The sequence below is a fragment of the Amblyomma mixtum genome, chromosome 1, assembly GCF_055824585.1.
Source record: "Amblyomma mixtum isolate Tamu chromosome 1, ASM5582458v1, whole genome shotgun sequence".
NCBI classification, from domain to species: Eukaryota; Metazoa; Arthropoda; class Arachnida; order Ixodida; family Ixodidae; genus Amblyomma; species Amblyomma mixtum.
In genome coordinates, this window is record NC_143012.1 from 145,921,994 (window position 1) to 145,939,261 (window position 17,268).

General features: G+C 51.5%; 2 long non-coding RNA genes across 4 annotated transcripts; both read right to left on the minus strand.

The window, feature by feature from the left end:
- Positions 1-253: 253 nt before the first annotated feature.
- Positions 254-2,996, minus strand: LOC149367850 (uncharacterized). Its single transcript, XR_016285187.1, has 2 exons — positions 551-2,996; positions 254-468 (listed from the first exon to the last, which is right to left on the minus strand). It is a non-coding gene; the product is annotated as an uncharacterized LOC149367850 (long non-coding RNA).
- A 454-nt stretch (positions 2,997-3,450) lies between these two features.
- LOC149367851 (uncharacterized) lies at positions 3,451-15,549 on the minus strand. 3 transcript variants are annotated; one of them, XR_016285190.1, is made up of 4 exons: positions 15,025-15,526; positions 14,038-14,247; positions 12,938-13,260; positions 3,451-3,840 (listed from the first exon to the last, which is right to left on the minus strand). It is a non-coding gene; the product is annotated as an uncharacterized LOC149367851 (long non-coding RNA). The 3 variants fall into 3 exon arrangements; XR_016285189.1 differs by having other exon boundaries at positions 12,938-14,247; positions 15,025-15,549; XR_016285188.1 differs by lacking the exon at positions 14,038-14,247 and having other exon boundaries at positions 15,025-15,503.
- Between the last annotated feature and the right edge of the window lie 1,719 nt (positions 15,550-17,268).

The following is a 17,268-nucleotide window of genomic DNA, read 5'->3' on the forward strand; positions in this document are numbered from 1 at the left end:
CCAATATGCCTAGGAAAATACATTTTGGCTGTCAAAAAAGGATTAGGAGCACTTTATTATTAATTACGCGAGGATTGTGGAGAGATGGGTCGGGTCACACCCAATAGTGCAAAACATGAACCCTTAGAAAAGATGCGAAGTTGTGGTGCCTATGCACTCATATGCTGTGCATAATGGGCTGCCTTGCATTACCATAACCTGTCCAGGTAGACTGCCTCAAGTCAATAAAAATATCCGACATATACAACCGCAGTTTTCAGTTAGGTAGACATTTTATTTGCGACATTCTTAATCTAGCTGGCAGGCTATCACCAGCCCGAGGTGAATGTGATGTGCAGGATGAAACGGGTGCCATATCTGGATACTGGAGTAAATGTGATGTGATGAGCCTTGGGAGCATTCCTCTTCACATGGCGCCAGGCAGTCTTGCGGCCACATAATACGGCTGACAGTGCTTCATTCTGTAACCTGTAATACCGCAGTTACTTGCATCATGGATGCAGTTTATTGTGGGAAAAAATTAGAATGGTAAGTTTGGTGCATTTATTACATGGTGTAAAACATGGTGTGGTCAGTTGAACTTTCCCCAGATTTTGATGATTGATGTAGGGAAAGCATTTATTATGCAAATGCATCCATTATTTAAGTAAATATGGTGTACAGAAACCTGGAATGGAAACAGAAATCAGCATCTGCAGGATTGAAACAAATTCCTAACAACTCTGCCACAGCACCATACCCATGACTGCCAAGCCACATTTTAGCCCCTAGCCTTTCACTCTACACTGTCCCTAATCTGTTCATTCCCAATGGGCCAGACATGAGGCCGTATGGCACTCAGGTATCCGTATCTGCCTATATGGACATGCCACGTTGTCTACTACACAGCTTTTTAAACACTTGTAGCAACAGAGTCAGTTATCTCAGAAGTATGAAACTTTGTTGCAATTAGTTTTATGACACACCCAGCACATTAACAGGCATTCTAGCCAAATTATAATTTCGTTGCAGTTGGGTTTTGAAGCATTCTTCATTAATGAGTAAAAAGGAAATGACATTAACTGGGCACTATATGTTTCATCTAAGCTGCCTTCTCGACAAATAGGGGCATTTTAGAATTTCTAGGCAACAAAATTAGCACAGTGTTCCCATCACACAACAGAAGGCTCATTGCTTGGAAGGCTGGTGGAGAGACACTGTGTAAGAGCCTAGCAAGTTCATTTATGAAGTGCTTTATCATGTGAGGGAAGGCTATTCACGGCTGTTTCTACCATGGCAATATAAGTTCGTGTCACAAATTGCACCAGCAATGCTCTGAAAAATGAGTAATACTGTTTTTCTGTTGCAGCAGTATTCTCTTTGCAAAATAAGATGAATAGTAGTTTTGCGCTGCAGCTTTCAGTGTGCAAGATGACAGCTACGGCTTAGCCTTTTGTCAAGAATACTTTTTCTCATATGCATTGCAGAACTGTAGAACCACATATTGTCAACTGTCCTAAAAGGCAAGGTGTGTTGCTGGGCGAGTTGGCTGGGGTACATCTTGAGAAAAACAGTGCTTGCAGACAAAGGACCAGAACGAGAAGGACACACAACTGCGCTGTTTTTTTTTTGTGCCCTTCTTGTTCTGGTCCTTTGTCTGCAAGCGCTGTTTTTCTCAAGATGTCCTAAAAGGGCGGTGCACTGTGACAGCACGACGCAACAAAGAGGAATGCAGCATGGAGCGACACTTCATACTAATTTTATTGAAGAGCGCATGCCTCTATGAGTGCATCACATGCAGACAAAATGAAATCAAGCAGGGATGACGAAGAAATAAAATTATAGTGAATGCAAGGCAGGTATGAACAAGAAAATGAGTGCACTAATTCCCCCAGATAAAAATTTTTGCCAATTGTCAGAAGTTCTCTGTTGAGCAGTGCCAGAGAGGGCGTACTCACACAAGCAGATTCTGAGTAGGAAATGAGGGGCCTGAAATATCTCAATTTCTTAATTGTCGGGTTTAACATTCGGGAGCGACACATGGGCAATGAGGGACACCATAATGGAGGTCTATGGATTAATTTACACCACCTGGGGCCCTTTAATGCACGCTGACTTTGCACAGCACATGGCCATCTTTGTATTTTGCCTCCACTGAAATGTGGCCGCCATGGCCGGATCAAACCCACAGCCTTCGGGTAAGCAGTCTAAGAATGCCAGAGCCACTGAGGCGCCGTGGCGGGATGAGTTCTCCATTCCTAGGAGGAAAGTTTCAGGAAAAAGGAATGACTAGAAAAGAAATGCCAGAGGCCTGTAGTGTACCGTCAATGGTGCTGCTTGATATGGGATATGATGGCGCACCTTTCTCATGACCATGTGGGCTTCAAGAAAATTAGCAAATGGCACTCCTCTTCGCTGCTGTGTCTTGAGCTTGCTATGCTAAAGCACTTTGTCAGAATAGCCCGCCAACTAGCTCATAACACAATCCTAATCCCTCACCTGAAATCTGCCATCTTCAGCTGGCAGGGCCTACAAACGCCAGCACAGTCAGATGCTACTTTCTGGCTGCTGTGCATCTGGCACGAGTGTAGCTCCATTATAGCAACAGCATGCATGTGCTTGCTCATGTGCACATGCGTTGCATGGTCAACACGTACATGTGTACATGTTGTGGCAAGCCTCGCACTGCTCACAATGAAGCTTGCAGCCACTGCACGATTTGCTAGTTCTTTCCACTGTGTGCTTGAAGTTCACCAAACTTTGTGACTTTACACGCCACTGGCCATCTCCAACTCTCTCAGTACTGGACTTAGAAAGCTCAATCCCCACTTTATGCTTCCTAAACAGGGCAGATTTGCGGTGGTCTGCTCCTCCTTTGACACCTGTTGTAAAGTTTTTTGGGTGTGAAACTGACGAGTACTTTGATTAATGTATCCAATCACCCATTTACCTTGCCACCAAAGTGAGAGTACTTCAGTGCCTTGTGCATTGACTCCAAGTGATTATTTGTTGTTAATCCAATGTACTATCGATAGCAGTAGGCCCACTGACATGCCCTCTTTGCGTATGTTTTCTCAAAATATCTGACAAAGTCAAAGGCAATTAAGCCGATGCTCTTTGGAGTGGATACCAAGAAGTGCAGGGAGCAACTGTTGAGACTCAGTCTCATCTGTCCACTTCATCAGAGTGCGCAGCATGTCCCTTGTTGTACTCCTGCAGTCCTTGTTTGTGACTGTATTCAGGTGCGTGCTCCAGTTGTGTAGCACCTGCCAGCTGCAAAGCAGTCGACTCCTCAAGGGACCCATCACCTGCTCCCATGCACTGCCATAAACAGGGGCATCATCAGACATAAATGCCTGACATGGTACTGTGTTTTTTCTTTGATGGCCTCGAAAAACCTCGACACAGTGCCCGTGTTCACCCTTTTTGAAATCAAGTAGGCACACTGGATACCAAAGCCATCTTGAGAAATTGTGAGCAGGGTTGTCAGTTGGAATCAGTACTTATTTATGCCATGGGTGGAGTCAATGCACAGTTTCGCTGCCCCCAATTCATAAAGGAGCTCTCGTTGTGGGAACGTCATTAATGCTAACTCAAAGTCACTATCTTGACTGTTGGGGTCACCCTTCTTCCTGTAATACAACAATGGCGACTCATTTTCTGCCCTCATTTCTTCGACCCATAATTCAACACTCTTAAAATCGTCTGGATCTCTCTGCTCTGTTTTGCCAATCCTAAACTTATCTGCAATGTTACGGAGGTCCTTAGTGGTCACAAGTTGCATCCGTGGGCTTGATCCACTTGTACCTGCTCGGATGTTGTGCACAATGGTTTTTTCTGGCACTCCTTCTGCTAACCGGCCTGAAAATTGTACAGAAAAAAACTGTTAACATCTCTGGTTCATCTGCCTACAGCCATGTAATAAAGTGACAAATACTTCTGGTCAGATTCCTTCATCTTCCACTTTGTTCCTTTTCACAGGTGACACACAGTTCATCTTACTTTCATTTAACTTTTGTGGCACTGCAAAGCACACGACAAAATGGTTGTTTCAAAGCCAGATAGACTTTATTTTTATGAGTTTAAACTTTGTGGGGTTACTGGCACGGTTCGGACCCTGAACTCAGGGCCAACGCCACTCCGCTAGCTCGACCACACCTGCGGCCGCGAAGAACATACCCCACCGAGGAATTAGCCCGCAGGCAAAACCTTTAATTGGGATCTCCCAATGTATTTCCTCGGTCGCGCGCAGGCAGCAGCGGCAGGCAACAGGCACAGGGCAAAGGCACAGGATACAGGCACAGAGCAGTTCAGGTCACCTGGGCCGCCGCTGGTCTCGCGTCCGCTCTCTCTCAAGGCTCGCTGTCAACTCTCCATCAGGCTGTCCCGTGCGCGCGGCCCGCGCGGCCGCCGAAACCGAGAGAGGGGTGGGTAAGGAGGGCTGCCCACGTGACGACGCGTAGTCGCGGGCGCCTCCCCTCCGCTCCCTCCGCCGCCGCGCCTCCAGAGGAAGAGCCGCGGCAGGCCACGAGAGAGAGAAGGGTGCATCCGGCGGGCGAGGGACAACGTGGATCCCCACACCCTCCCTCTCTCAATAGTGACCTCCACCCGCTGAAGCGAACTCGGCGGATCAGCAGGTCCATGCCGCCTTTCCGGAGACTGGGCCCCGGGATGGTAGCTCTGCGCCTGGGGCGCGGGCCAGACCAGGATGGCGCCCGCGAAAGCCGGCCTGCTCCGCATTCAGGCCGCCCATCGTCAGCTCGCCCCGCGCTGTTCCGGAACCGCCGCCGAGGCCCCGTGCGATGGTGTGGGGGCGAAGTTCGGCGGCTCGACCCCAGCCGCGCGCCGCTCTACGTGCCGTCGCTGAAGCCAGGGCCGTAAATCAGGGCAGCCGGAGGGGGCTCAGCTCCTCCGAGCGGGCGTCTTGCAGTGTTCCGGGCACAGGAACTACACCGGCTTGTGTATCCACACAGGCAGGGTGGGCACGAGACCTCTCGCACCAGGCTTTGCCGTGGTCGGCATGGGTCACATTCGGCGATCTCGCCCAGTTCGGATATTGTGACGTCGGGGGCAAGGATCTCCTTGCATGAGGTCCACCGTGCGCGATCTTGCGCGTCTGGCGTTCCTTCGCCGTTTGCTCGATCTCGAGCTGTTTTGGCAACCGACGCCGCCGTGTGCGTGATCTCACGCTTTCGGCATTCTCCCGTTGCCCCAGCGAGCTCGCTGGCTTCGGGTATTATAGCGATGCCTGTAGGGATCTCTCTGGGCTTCGCTCGCCTCTGCACAATCCGGCGCGGGTGGCGTTTCTGCTTCCACAGCAACCTCCCTCTGGAAGTACTGTTTCAGCTCTCCCACGTGAATGGGTCCGCTGATTCGGCCCGATCTCGGGTCTTTCAGCCGGTAGTTGAGCCGCGACAGCTTCTCAGCGATCAGGAAGGGTCCCACCCATTTGGGCGCTAGACTGGCCGCGAAACCTGCGGTTGCATCGCTGAGTGCGTGATTGCGCTTGAGAACGAGGTCTCCCATCTGAAAGTCCACGTCTCTGTGTGCGCGATCATAAGTGGCCTTTTGACTTGCCCTGGCCTTCGCGCGGCTGCGGTTCGCCTCCTTAATGGCATTTGCCAAACGCTCGCGCAATCGCCTTGCGTAGTCGTCAACATCTGCCGTGACTTCGCGGACACTCTCCGACCCTTCCATGAGAATTGTGTCCATAGGCGTGTTCAGCTCTCTGCCAAACATGAGAAAAGCCGGCGTGAAGCCGGTCGAGCGATTTGTGCTCGTGTGCAGAGCGAAGGAGATGGCGTCCAAGTGCTCGTCCCAATCATTGTGCGATCTCGCATATGCGCCCAGGAGCGGCTTGATATCTCGATTTCGGCGCTCGCTCACATTGGACTGGGGATGGTAGCACGTGGTTTTCTGCTGCCGGACACCCATTGCTGCACACGTATCACGGAAAACTTTCGATGTGAAATACGTGGCATTGTCAGTGATCAGCCGCTTTGGGAAGCCGTAGCGGCAAAACACTTCACACAGCTTTGCCAGGATCTCCCGGGCAGTCGCTTTTCGCAGCGGGTACAATTCAGCGATCCCACTGAAGTGACACGTGACTACCAGCACGTATTTGTACCCTCGTTTGCTGCGCGGCAGCGGCCCCATCAAATCGCACGCCAGGATCTCCCAGGGTTTGGTGCTTATGACGGGTTGGAGTAAGCCGGGTGCCTTTCCACCTCTAGGCTTTCTCTCTTGGCATACGTGGCATGTTCGTACATATCTACATACGTCAGCCTTCATTCCCGGCCAGGTAGCAAACCGACAAAGCTTCTGCCATGTCTTTGGAGCGCTCCCGTGACCGTCTGCGTCGTGATAGTGCCGCATAGCGGCGCGCCGCAGTTTGCGCGGAATAACGGCTTTGAAACTCTCATCCGAGGCCTCTTTGCCTGGCACGTATTTTAGCAAAGCTCCATCACGGTCCAGCAGGAAGTTCTCCAACTCACTCGCCGCAATACCAGCGACACTAGAGTTAGCGCCAACCACACTACCAGTGGCTTCACAGCGCAATTTGGCCTGACTCGTCGGGGTGTCTGTCTCTTCACTAAGACTATTGATCAACTCCTGACAGAATGAGTCTTCCTGCTGAGCCTTGACAAGCTCTTCTCTGCTGAACGCAACCTCGAGAGGGATCCCCGCTCCAACGAGGTGCACGTGCTCTCGGGGCTTCGAAAACGGGGCACTCCCCGCAACGAGCTCCTTCCGCAGAGGGGGAGACAGCTGCCACTCTGCCTCCTCCTCGTCCTGGCCGGCCGGTTGGGTGTCAGTGACCGGCGCCCGTGACAGCGCATCGGCGACTACATTTGCAGTGCCTTTGCGGTAACGCACTTCGAACTCGAAGCGTTGCAGTGTCAGGGCCCATCGCGCAAGCCTCCCGCTGGGCTCACGCAGGCGTTTCAGCCAGGTTAAGGCCATATGGTCGGTCTCGACCGTGAACTTTGTTCCCTCTACGTACATCTCGAACCTTCGAAGTGCGTAGATGATGGCCAGGCTTTCCTTTTCTGTCGCTGAGTAATTGCGTTCTGCCGGCGTCAGGGCGCGGCTCGCAAATGCCACAGGTAGGAGTTCATGCCCCTCCATCTGAAGGAGTACTGCTCCCACCCCGATATCACAGGCATCTGTCTGGATAACAAATGGGCGGTTCAGGTCGGGCAGCTTCAAAGCCGCCGTCTCAGCGATAGCGTGCGAGAGCTGATGAAAGCTCTTTTCCTGCTCGTCTCCCCATATCCACGGAGAAGACTTTCTTAGCAATCTTGCCAAGGGCGCTTGCAGTCGCACACAGTTAGGAATGAAATGGCGATAGTATCCCACCATGCCAAGATAACGGCGAACACCGCTCACATCTTTAGGCGCAGGAAACTCCAGGATCCCCCGAAGCTTCTCTGGATCAGGAGACACCTGTCCCCGTTTTACTCGATATCCAAGCAAGCTCACCTGAGCCTGGCAGATTTGCACCTTTGCGGTATTGAGCGTGATGCCAGCCGCCCTGAGATTTCCCAGGACATCTCTCAGGTGATCGAGGTGCTCCTCGAAAGTTTGAGAGTAGACGATCACATCGTCCAGGTATGCGAGAGCGTGATGCCATCTGGCGTCTCCGAGTACACGGTCCATCAGCCTTTGGAATGTGCTCGGAGCTCCGGACAAACCGAAAGGCATTCTCGTGAAGTGAAACAGACCTCTGTGACACGTGAAGGCCGTTTTGCACTCATCGCCCGGTCGCATTTCGACCTGCAGGTACCCCTTGCTTGCGTCAAGAATCGAGAAGAACTTAGCGCCGCCGAGATTTGAGACGATCTCGTCTATTCTCGGGAAGGGGTACGCATCTTTCTTTGTGACCGCATTCAGCCGCCGATAGTCAACGCACAAGCGCCACGTGCGATCTTTCTTCGGCACAAGAACCAAACCCCCAGGGACTGGAAGAGCGGCATATGAGACCAGCATCGAGCAACTCCTGGAGCGCCTCGTCGATAGCTTGCCGTCTGGCAGCACTGACGGGCCTTGGGTTACATTTCCAGGGCAGCGCGTCACTCGTATCTATGCGGTGCTGCACCAAACTAGTGCATCCCGGCTGGTCCGTGAATATCTCGTCAAAGTCATCCAACAACGAAAAGAGGCGGTCACGTTCGAGCTGTGTCAGCGCACCGGCATCCGCCAGTAAGTTGTGCATTTTCTCCCCCGATCTCGGAGGAAAACGGTGCTGACAGGCCGCCGCTGCCGCTCTCGGCATTGGACGGGGAAACCCGCTGTCTCTTAGCTCGCCGACATCTGTCGGTACAGCCTGCTTTCCCTTCTCCGACCTCGGAGAGGGCGCATTGGAGCGGGCCGCTGCTGCCGATCCCGGCATTTGGCGGTGCGGGCTTTGCTCGTGGGAGGTATTTCGCTCCTCCGCGGGCGTGTCGGCCGTGCGTTCTGACAACGATCTCGTTGCAGTCGGCGGGTCGACAAAGGGCCTCAGTGGGGCGCACGGGTTCTCCCGATAACCGCCACGGGCGATGTCTACAACCAGTCCAGTTTTCGCCAAGAACTCTCGGCCTAGAATAACTGGCACTGTGAGACCAGGCAGGTGAACGAAACGCATTCTGCGCACACGCTGATCCCAGCGCACTGCGAGGCGAACGTCACCACAGGACCGCACCTCTCCGCTAGCTAGCTGGAGTGGCGTCCTTCGCTGTCGCAACCGAACGGATCTCCGCCGGAGCTGGGAAACGACCTCGTCTCCTATTAGCGAGATGCTTGCCCCCGTGTCCAGCAACGCCTTAAAGGTTCTCCCCGCAACTGCGAGGTCCATGAAAGGCGCAGGCGTGTTAGTTGGTTCTCCAACTTTGAACGCGGACGTGACGGGGATGGGCTCCCGAGCGTTGGTAGCCTCCGCCGGTGCTGCTACCGGCGGCCTGCCTCGTTTCCCGATCTCGAGGGGCAGTTTCTGGCTATGTGACCACTCTGGCCACAATTAAAGCAGCGCACAGATCTCCATGCTTCTCGCTGCGAAGCTCGGGGGGTCTCAGTGGCACCTCGGCCATCCAGCCGTACACGGATCTCCGTGGGTGCTTTCTGAGCAGGTGTGGGCTTTTGTCGCGGTACCCCGCAGATCTGCGGGGGTTGTGTATCAGCACTCCGCAGCCCGTACCTGTAGGGATCCAGAGCACGATCCGATATTTCGAACGGCATCCGCTCGTTCGTGAACGCACCTGCCGTGGGAGTGATCTCACCCCTTAACGCTGCAACGCCGCTCCAGGCACACCTTGGCTCGAGGCACTCCTCAGCCGGCGGTGGGGGCCGGTATTTACGGGCCGCTGAAATTTGAGCCTGGACTCGGCGCGCTTCAATGGCAAGCTCGTTCAAATCGCTGCATCTGCAGCCCCTCAAGTAGAGGGAAAATGTCGGATGGCTCTGCCGGATGACACGTTCCACTCGCTCCGAACTCGGAGCTCCTGGGTCTGCATATTCATACAGCTCTTGCATCGCTCGTACGAACTCGACAAGCGATTCGTCCGGGGCCTGTGTCCGCAGTTCAAGCTCTCGTCGCATACGCAGCTTGTAATCGTGTGGAAGGAACTCCTCCCTGAACAAGGTCGAAAATCAGCCATGTTGCCTGCTGTGTGGCCAACCAACTGGTACCACCGGGCGGCTTGATCAACGAGTGCGACGGGGAGAACTCGTCTCAGAATCTCGCTCTCGCTCAGGTCACTCGCTAGCTCGTACCGGCGCAGGGCCAGCAGAAAGTCATTCGCACTTTGCTTGTCGCTGTAGCCACTGTAATTCGGTATCGGCACTCCGATCCGAGGGCCGGGCGAGCGCGCTAATTGCAACATCTGCTGCAAAGCGTTTGCGAGGACGTTTGCGATGTTCTCTCCTTCCGCCGGACACACTGCGCGCTCTTCAGCCACCTGGCTGGGTGCGCGTCCCACATTTGCGGGCGTAGTTAGAGCGGGGCCAACTGGCCAGCTTTTGTCTGAGGCGGGAAAAGGGTTGCCTTCGCCAACTGGCGGTGGCTTGTAGTGGTGCTCGGGACCTCCCGGAGCAAGGTGCGCTGCGTCACCCTCTGCCATCTGGCGGGGAGCGCTGCCCGCATCTGCGGGCGTCGACGCAGTTAGACCACCTGGTCTGAATGCGTGCGTAGGAGTTGGAAGGAGCGAGTAGCCGACGCCAACTGGCAATGGCTCTACGAGCAGTCCAGGATCTCCTGGGTGGAAACTCGGTTTGCGAACCGCATCTGCGGACGCGCCTGAGACGTAGCGGAGCGTTTGGAAGCCACTGACACCTGACTTTGGCTTTCCTTGCTGGCCGGGATCTCCCGGCGCGTAACCAGTTGCGCGACCCGCATCTGCGGGAGCGCCTGGGGACACGTTCAGCAGAACGGAACTCCTGTAGCCACAGCCATCTGGCTGCTCCAGCTCGGAGTATTCACCAGGAACTCCTGGCGAAATATTTCGGACGCCAGCCGCGCCTGCGGCTTCATGCATAGCGCCCGACGGACCTTGCGTTACCGCATCCGCGGTCTGTTTAGATGTGGCCACGGAAACGATGCTCGAGATCTCCCGTGCTTCGCCGCATACATCAGCCAACATCATTAGGTCCGGCAGCCCGTAGCGCGGGCTGGTCATGCTGTTCTTCGTGAGCTAGCACCCCACCTGGAACTCCAGAGGGGCCCCACGTTGGGCGCCAAAATGTGGGGTTACTGGCACGGTTCGGACCCTGAACTCAGGGCCAACGCCACTCCGCTAGCTCGACCACACCTGCGGCCGCGAAGAACAACACCACCGAGGAATAAGCCCGCAGGCAAAACCTTTAATTGGGATCTCCCAATGTATTTCCTCGGTCGCGCGCAGGCAGCAGCGGCAGGCAACAGGCACAGGACACAGGCACAGGATACAGGCACAGAGCAGTTCAGGTCACCTGGGCCGCCGCTGGTCTCGCGTCCGCTCTCTCTCAAGGCTCGCTGTCAACTCTCCATCAGACTGTCCCGTGCGCGCGGCCCGCGCGGCCGCCGAAACCGAGAGGGCTGGGTAAGGAGGGCTGCCCACGTGACGACGCGTAGTCGCGGGCGCCTCCCCTCCGCTCCATGTCGGGGGCCGCCAGAGGAAGAGCCGTGGTAGGCCACGAGAGAGAGAAGGGTGCATCCGGCGGGCGAGGGGCAACATGAATCCCCACAACTTGCATACTGCAATGCAAAACAGGGAAGTTATATACAGCGTGTTATAAATGCAGAATATAACAGCACTGAAAATGTGGACAAGAAAAGAATAAGGACATGTGCTTCACATCCTGTCCCATTTCATTCCGCATATTCAAAAAATGCACCGATTCGCCTGACAGCAACCTTTAAAGGAGTAGAGACACCAAATTTTTGAACGCGATCTTCGTTTCTTTGGACTTGTGCACAAGACAATAGTGTGCACGAGTCACAATGTAGAATTCACTTATGCCAAGTGAATAATTTTTAAGGGAATATTTTTCTCATGCTGTTTCAGTTTCAACACCTGAATGACTGCTGCTAAGTCAGAGACAATTGGAGGGCATGCCAGTCATACATAAACTGAAATATAAATGCTGCTTGTTCGTTTTTTTTGCGATTTCAACTCTTGTGCAGGCTTGTGTTTTATATTAGTGGTTTTTGAGGAAAGGAAATGGTGCAGTAACTGCCTCAACGATGCCACGAAGGAAAGAAGGAGTGAAAGAAGCAAGAGAGAAAGAGGTGCTGTAGTGGAGGGCTCCATAACAATTTCGACCGCCTGGGGATCTTTGGGCACTGACACTGCGCAGCACGTGGGCACATCTTGCCTCCATCGAAACTCAGCTGCCGCAGCCGGGTTCTAACCCGGGTACTCCAGCTTAGTAGCTGAACACTCAAACCACAGCCGTTCCTGCGAGCATTACTGATGAAGTGCCAAAACAGCCAAATAATTCTAATTAATGAAAGTCCACTGCAGATGATCTCTCTTATGAGAAAAAACATGGCTCTTATACAACCATTAGACTGGTGGCGTTGGTTTGATCAGCAACAAAATGCCTACACTTTTGACAGGCAGCCAAAAAAAGAGGCTAGCATCGAGTGCAACTGTCAGTCATTCAAGACACGTTTCATGGAGCTCAAGCCGACTTCTTACGGATGAAGTTCAACGTCAGCCGATTGAGCGACAGACCTAGGATAGTCAATGAAACCAGCAGAAAAACAAAAGAACAGACATTGGAGTAGTTCAGTGCTAGATGGCATTCCTAATTATGTTCAGTTCGAAAGACTGGACCCCTTCCACAAAGCATCTCTAAACTAAACGGCATGAAGTTCGTACAGACTGTGCTGTGCATGCAATGTGCCGTGGATCAATTGTTTTTCACCCTTCGATGCGACCAAGTAGGCTCAAGTGAATTGCACTACAGTCAGATACAACTCGAGAACGAAGTGGCAGATGCCCCTTAAAGAAGACCCCCCAGTCAATGGCGTCAGCTGATTTTCATCAGTTAATCCAATTAAAGCCATAACTAATCCCCTTTCACCTGCCACCCTCCTGCAATGCTACCCCCTAGGATTAACCAGGACATCATGAGAATCGGTCGACGCCATTGGATGGCAGGCTTCCTTTGAGGGGCATTGGGCCGCTGGGTTCTTAAGCTGTGCCCTACTACAAATTCTTCCGCCCCCTCGTTTTGTGGGACATGCCTTCTCCCACTTTACAATAGGCATTTTCGTGTTGTCCCACCTCTTTTGTGCCACAGATGCATCACAGGAGAATAAAAATCATTGAAATGATCACTCGAGTTAATGAGTAATATCTTCCCCTAAAATACATTTCTATTGCACTTTCGTCTCCCATTTATGAAAGGTTGCTGGAGTGTAGCTTCTAAACGTTTTCACATTCCGGTACAGTCAACACAGCATGCACAAATGCTTTGTACAAGAGGAGTGGCTAACCTGCAAGTACTCTGGCATCATCCTGGGACAGCCTTTGGTGGCAGGCCTCATTGAAGTGTCCGTAGTGTTTCTTTTGAAACACTAAATATACCTTGCCCTCTTTCTTCATGCTAGAGTAGCAAAGCAGTGTTCGCCGATTTTGCAGCTTCCTTGCTCCTTTTCCTGCCTTTGGCGCTGTTATATAGGAAGCTCTTCGTACGAGCCGAAACGGTGTAAGTGCCGGTAGCGTTTAAAAACCCTTGGTGCACATTCCTTCTTTCCTGTAGAAGCTATAAAATGGTAGCAAGTTTTGCTTTCTTCTCCGTCTTTCCAGGTGCAAAATCCTGAAACGGAAAGATTGTAAACATAACTAAGCACTCCACATAGTATTAGTTAATTATTAGTGTGAAAGCACAATTCCGAACGGTAAACCCCGAGCAAGATCCTGCGATGTATGTGGGTTTGTGCCAAGAGCATAGCAACGGCGACATAGCAACCACAGCCTCACAGCAGCATTGTAACATAGTTATGACACGATGCCAACATATGATGTTAAGTCCCTGACCACTCATGACTAAAAAGAAATTTTTAAAAATTGAGGCGTGAACAAAGGTGGGCTCCATTTTGATAAAAACGTGTACACAATCATAGCACATGGATAACGGCATAAGGCATCCTTAGAAAGCCAACAGTAAAGTAACAAGACAAGGCAATGTTCATGAAATTCTGCTTTTGCAACTTCTCTGTCAATTTTTTGTGTATCACACTACTTTCATTTTTTGAAAAGCAAGGCCAAATTAAAGTTTGTACTTTTTACATACACTAATGAAAAATGCATGTGCTATGGAGTGGGCACATATGCAGTACTCTCGCACTACTACTGGCGCTCTGCCTCTGCCAAGTGCGCATGACAACACAGATTTAGCTTCAAATTTTTAGCCGTTTGCCTGCAGTGCAGAACTGCATTTCCCAGCTTTTTTATTGTTAAAAATTTATCAGTCATTCGCTTACTGTTTTTTTTCCTGCTATAGCGCATGGGAAACAATTTTTGGCGAAAATTATTAAGTTCAGGTTGTTATTACACGGACTGTTACATGGAAGTATTTCAATTTTACTACAACCTGCGAAAACTCATTCCTGCACAGCAACCTTTTACATGGCCCTGTCCTTTGACCACAAATTCAGGTCAGCGCTGTTGACTTCTATAGGCAGAACAATACTGGACATTCTTCCTACACACTTCAGCGTGTTGCGATTGCCATGGCTTCAGCGCTGCTAAGCCAGTGCATGCCGCGGCAATGTTGTGTGTCCTGTCGAGACATTGCAGGTACCTGCAACAAAGCATAAGCAAGGCCTGTAGCAGCGAGTCTGCTGCAAGGACCAGTTTTTTTCCTGCAGTGGCCACTTTAAATATGAAAGAGAGTGCACTGCTTGTCACTTTGCTTATGGAGGAGCTAGGACACCAAAAAAAAATTCTGCAGACACACATAAGACTGCTTACCAGAGAGAATGCCAAAGCATTAAAGTGCACAGTCATGCTATGTAGCAGAATGACGAGTCATGAGTGCAATGCATGACTACGCAACTTTGTACAAACTCTGCACACCTTATGTTACTAGTAAAGTGCTGAGTCATGCTACACTTCAGAATGATTAGGAGTCAAAACTATGACTACCTAAACTTTGTACAAACTATACACCTTACATTACAAATAAGTGCAAAATGACTATGACAAGTCATGGCTTTCAAAGGTTATAGTACGTTACGTTTCACATTTCACTCGAATGCCCGCAAAGGCTACCTCTGCAGATCTGCTGCACTAGACTAAGCCCATTGAAATCTTCATGGTTCCTTTAAAAAACGAGCATGACATCGCTAAGTTTTTGTGCACAAAACCACGTGCAAGTTTCCCCAGGTGTGTGTAAGCCCGTAAATAAAAAAAAAAGAACGCGCTTTGTGTTTACAAACTTAAAATGCGCGCGCTCTAAAAGTCAATAAACTGCAACTTTTCAATCGGTAATCTAAGCGCGCGACTGCATCCCGCTTTGGCCCTTTATTGCTTTGATCACTGCGTGCGTGCACGCAGTAGTATAGACTTCGTTTCTTACCTTTATTCGAGTCGAAGACTAGATTCTCCACCTCTTCCTCGAAGTTGTGGTGCCGTCGCAGGTCACGAAGGGCGACAAAATGCTTCGGACGTAAGTCGCACAAGAACGGCCGTGCCTTACTACATGTTGTTATTGTTGCGACTGGGAGAAGGATGAAAAGGAAATTGCATGGGCCTGCCTACTGGCTGGAGCCGAGCCACCACCGCTGCCGCGTACAGATAGAGAAGAGATCAGAGGAAAGAGAAAAAGAAAAGACGCGTCGCAGCAACAACTGCGTCCTTCCCCATGAATATCCTTGATGGGTGTTTTTAAATTACTAGTATTGAAGAACGCCTTGTCGCAAACCGCTGAAGCAACGCCATCGCACGCATCCGTCTCCATGCTCAAGGCAAAAAAATAAACAAGCGAGCAAGAAATGCACCTTGGGATACCTCGGGATATTGAGCAAGGATTTTCACGAAGAGTTGAGATTTTCCCTGTCGTTTGAAGCGCAGTGTTCCCCAAAAGTCCCCACAGAGTGACGTAGAGTAGAGCAGTGACGTCTGTTCTCGGTTGGCCAATCGCAACGAGGATCACCTTCCTCTGATTACGCCCTCCGGTACGAGTGTGCCAAACACGTTCGAGCGCGGTCGTCATTGTCGGGGCGTTTATCCCCCCTCCGTGACTAACCGCCTCCTTCTGCCACAATGCGAGAGAGAGGAGGTCAAGGTAACGCAGAGAGGAGGACCAGACCCTCTCGGAGGAGCGCTTTTTCGCTTCCACGGACAAGTGGAGCCGCCCTGGTGGTTGAAAGCCTTGTCCAAGATGGCCGCCGTTAAATTCGTCGTTAGTCGCTCATACCTCGACATGTGGGCGAGAGTGTTCGAAATAAACGCGCACCCCACCCGTTTGAAATGGTAATTTATTTTATTTGTACATACTGCAGCCCCTACTGGGGCTATCGCGGGAGTGGGCATTACAGAACATCGTAGATACAGTCAAAACTGTAAGACATAGGAGCAAAAATTAAAACACCGAAGTTGGAAACATAGGGGACACTACACAAATTGGGAGCGTGGGAACGGTAAGATTATGAGTGAATTATGGCACGCATAAAACGGTCTGTTGGGAGGGAACGCACTGGAGCGGGCAGTATAGTCCAATGCTCAATGGTAGCAGGAAAGAAACTATTACCAGAAACGTTCGTGCGAGAAAAGTAAGCTGCGAGATTAAGATTATGATAATTATTGTTGATGACGGTATGGGATTCGTGGTATACCTGTCGCTTCAGAGTCGGTGCTGCAAATGAGCGACATGGTGCAAAAATGTTAACGATTCTGGTTGCCGGCGAGTGGCGAGGGAAGTCATTTGTAATTATTTGAGGGCAGATGAGGGCGAAAAATCACGGTGGAGTGAGCTATCACGTCGAACAACGCAGCGACGATCGTATTTATTCGAAGCGGGCGAGCAGGGCGCCGCCATCTTGTCAATGCATCCCGTAACGTGCCCGTACGGCGCGCACGCTATGGCTTGGTTCGGTTTCATTTAAAGGGGTTCAACGTCCCATAGCGGCTCAGGCTATGAGCGACGCCGTAGTGAAGGGCTCCGGAAATTTCGATCACCTGGGGTTCTTTAGCGTGCACTGAGATCGCACACTACACGGGCCTCTGGACAGTGCACATTCAAAATTCCGCAAGTATGCTTTCCCACATAATTTTGTTGCACAAGACAAGATGGCCGACTTCTCTATAAAGGCACTGCATGGGCTACAGGACAGGCGCTAAGGGTGTGGACAGAATGTAAGAAGCGAATTTTGGAAGAGTCAAACAAAAAACTAGCCTTTCTTGCTTTGTTTGAGCAGGAAACGCATGGTCAGCCATCTTGTCTCGGAAAACATTGTTATGCAGGAAAGCGCAACTGCGGAAGTTTGAACATCCCCTATTTCGCCTCCATCGAAGTTCGACCACCGCGGCCGGGATCGAACCCGCGTCTTCGGATCAGCAGCCGAGCGCCATAATAACTGCGCCACCGCGGCGGCCGCGCGCGGTTGTTTATAGCGTATAGACCAGATTCTTTTACCCTCACACGCAGGCTGCTGGCGCGCCCCTACTCTCGACACCAATCGCCATCTAGCGGCGCGCGCGGCCCGATGGACTGCGGATCGCGCCGGCGCCGCGCGTAGAATGCATGTTTACCTGTTCGCTTCTGTCGTTGTAGTGCTTCATCATAACGTATGAGGGTGTGTGCTGTGCGTCACTACTCACA